Below are 3065 nucleotides of genomic sequence, written 5' to 3'. Positions count from 1 at the left end.
CGCATTACCGTGGGTTAAGATGAAGATAGGATTAAAGAAGAAAAGGAATTTCTCAAATGGCCGTATAATCCTCCCTGCTTATTGAGTGAATGTGTTTCCACGGATCACTGGCTGTCTTTAACAGGCCCATCCTGTGAAGATTCCCGGTTTTCTGTGAGCAAGAATCCTTAGCGGAGGTCCCTACAGCCCCCACAAAGGATCTTGTTGTGAGTGACTGTGTGTGTTGTTTGGGCTTTCCGGTTGAGAGGCTGGTGTTTGGTCCCTGCGGGGAATTTCTCCCCCTTCCCGCACACCAACGCAGCAAAATTTTTCGACTTGCAAGGTGGACGAGCAGGGAGAATTATACGGCCATTTGAGAAATTCCTTTTCTTCTTTAATCCATTGAGGCCGTAGAAGCTCAATACCCATTTTTCCATGAAGATAGGATTTTGTACTTCTGGATAAATGCAATGACTTTTCTAATTTCAGCCGCATGTACTATAAGCTGTGGTGTCCGAGTGGTTAAGGAGTTGGACTTGAAATCCAATGGGTATTACCCGCGCAGGTTCGAATCCTGTCCGCAGCGAATATTTTTTTACTTGGCAATTTAGACGAATGATTCCAATTATTTTTAAGTATGTATATAATTATTCTCCTAATTAAAAGTACATTTTTATTTAGTATCGGTGTATTATATTTTAATTATAAAACTGATCTACATCCAAAGTAATTAAATAGTATTCATGGAGACTATTGTTTCATTTACACATCCATACTACTTCCCAATCGCCCTGAATTTTATGTTTACAGTTTCATACCTTATATATATCACTTAGTCAGTATTTAGTACCCACTCTTCGTAGTAAAGCATTGAAATCTAATAAATCAAAAGAGCCATTAAAAATTCCATGATTTCCAAGAACTTAGCGGTTTTGGATAGCAAGTGTCATGAAACTAAGTTTTTTGGATACGTACCATGTGCACCAATAGCATTTTTTTGGCAGAGCTAATTTAACACTTGATCAAAGTAAACCTTTGAGTTTCTCTTAGAAGTTAAAGCGAAACCATGATGACGATTTATGAAATGTAGTACACTCTTGTTTATCTATCACGGTACAAGGTGTTCATGAAGAAAAAAACGGAAACAGTCCCCTTTTGTTGTTTCATTTGCGCTAAGTGTGATTACCCATAGAAATTCGAATTCATAGAATTCAACTACCGCATGTGCTGAATTTTTTAGAGAATATTATTCAAATCGATATGCCCTTTTCCATAATAGAGTGGTTTCCTATTTTTTAAATTGCCTAAATCGAAAGATTATTACTCCTGGAGTACGTACTTCACGCTTTTGGACTTTTAAATGACGGTATCTATTTTTTGCGATGAAATGAAAAGAGAAAATTTTCAAGCGCGCAAAAACGTGACGGCTAAGTATGAATGCTGGTTAAAGCCCGTTTAACGCTATTCTGGTTCCAGCTTCCGTCGTGTGAGAACACCTTGGTGCGAGACTATGAGCGCCGCTACGATACAGGCTGCTAGCAGGTAGCGATTGGCTTAAATAAGGATAATTAATACCCTATCAAACGAAGGAAACTTTCCGACCATTGGCAATTTTAATATGTGATTATTAAGAAATGTTTCCCTGAGGTCTGTGCCACATGCATACATTGTTAATCTCAGACGATGTAAAACTCCTGACTACTAGTATAGAATCTAAGTCCCTGTGACGTCACGTGGGGTAGCATAGCTTGGGCGCCAATCTGGTCTTTTTAAAATGAGGTTAAAATTGACCATTAACATTTGTCTAAACTGGGATTCCTAAAACCAAATAACTTGTACATTACGAATAGACTGATGGTGGGTAACGAATCGCAATCAATGCCTTTCGTTTTCTTTGATGAAGGAAACTACCCTATTGAGGTATATAGAAACATGCGTATTCACTGACAAATATATCACCAAGGACATGGTGAATGATTGCGTGTCATTTTTTCGGTAACAAAGAATAATCAAAACATTATCGTTAGAACAGAATTGAAAATATGCCATTAACCAGTCGTTTCAATTGTACTATCTGTTCAGCTCACGATTCAACTATTTTAACGGAAGATTTTTTTTCGTCCATCCTTCTAGTAATATATCATCCTACCATAGTCAGCCGAAAGAGAAAAGAAACTTCAAAAATGAACTTGATTTTGTGCCAAATCAAAAAGTTTAAATGCTTCTGTTTTTTATATTATTCATGCCTTAAATGGTGTAACATGGAAATAATCTTTCCTTATTCACATTACCTCTGAGCATAATTATCGTAAAATAATTACCAGTAAAATTTCATGGCTAAAAATGCTCTCTCATTAACAAGTTTAAGGTAGTCTTGGTTTATCTTCAGCCATAAAGACAATATTTTAAAATTTCCCTCTCCTGCATGGTCACAAAAGCTAGCATACCGTGACCGCTGAAAGGCTTTTTCGTGCTGTAGGCGGGAGATAGCCCCAGAGATAAAGATGAAAAGAGTCGTGGAGAGATACAAACGTGTTTTTTTGAGAATGGAATATTTTTAATTTAGGGAAAAAAATGGCAAGAAATTATTTGATTAGAAACGTTGTTTGTCTAATTAAGAGAACAGCATTCTGATGATAGTGAAATATCATTACGCAGATGATAATAAAGCAACTTAAATGGAATTAAGCAATATAAATAATTGAAGCAAGTTTATGAAAGCAATTCGGCTCTCTGTTGGTGTGGCGTTTATTATCATATAGTTTCAATTGTAGTTGAATAAAAATAAAACCATAATTACTATTATTTGATCATTTAATAGTGTTAGGTACATTGATATTGAAAATGTGATTACCGTGATTTTATCACACAAATCAAGAAATTATCGCACGATAATTCATGTTAATATTTTAACCAGACCCAAAATGACAACTATTGTTTCATCATAATAATTGCCCTATGCTAAGAATCCTAAAATTAATTATCTAATTGCTCTTTCGGCACCAAACGTGACTTCAAACCGCAGGAAATTGGTTGAACTACATTTATGGCAACTCAGTTATCCTCAGGAATATTCATGTATATCT

General features: G+C 35.8%; 1 non-coding gene across 1 annotated transcript; it reads left to right on the top strand.

The window, feature by feature from the left end:
* Positions 1-483: 483 nt before the first annotated feature.
* Trnas-uga lies at positions 484-565 on the top strand. The gene has a single exon. It is a non-coding gene; the product is annotated as a tRNA-Ser (tRNA).
* The last annotated feature ends 2500 nt before the right edge of the window (positions 566-3065 follow it).

The sequence above is a fragment of the Ischnura elegans genome, chromosome 3, assembly GCF_921293095.1.
Source record: "Ischnura elegans chromosome 3, ioIscEleg1.1, whole genome shotgun sequence".
In the NCBI taxonomy this organism is placed as follows: Eukaryota; Metazoa; Arthropoda; class Insecta; order Odonata; family Coenagrionidae; genus Ischnura; species Ischnura elegans.
This window is presented reverse-complemented; position numbering and strand designations above follow the sequence as displayed.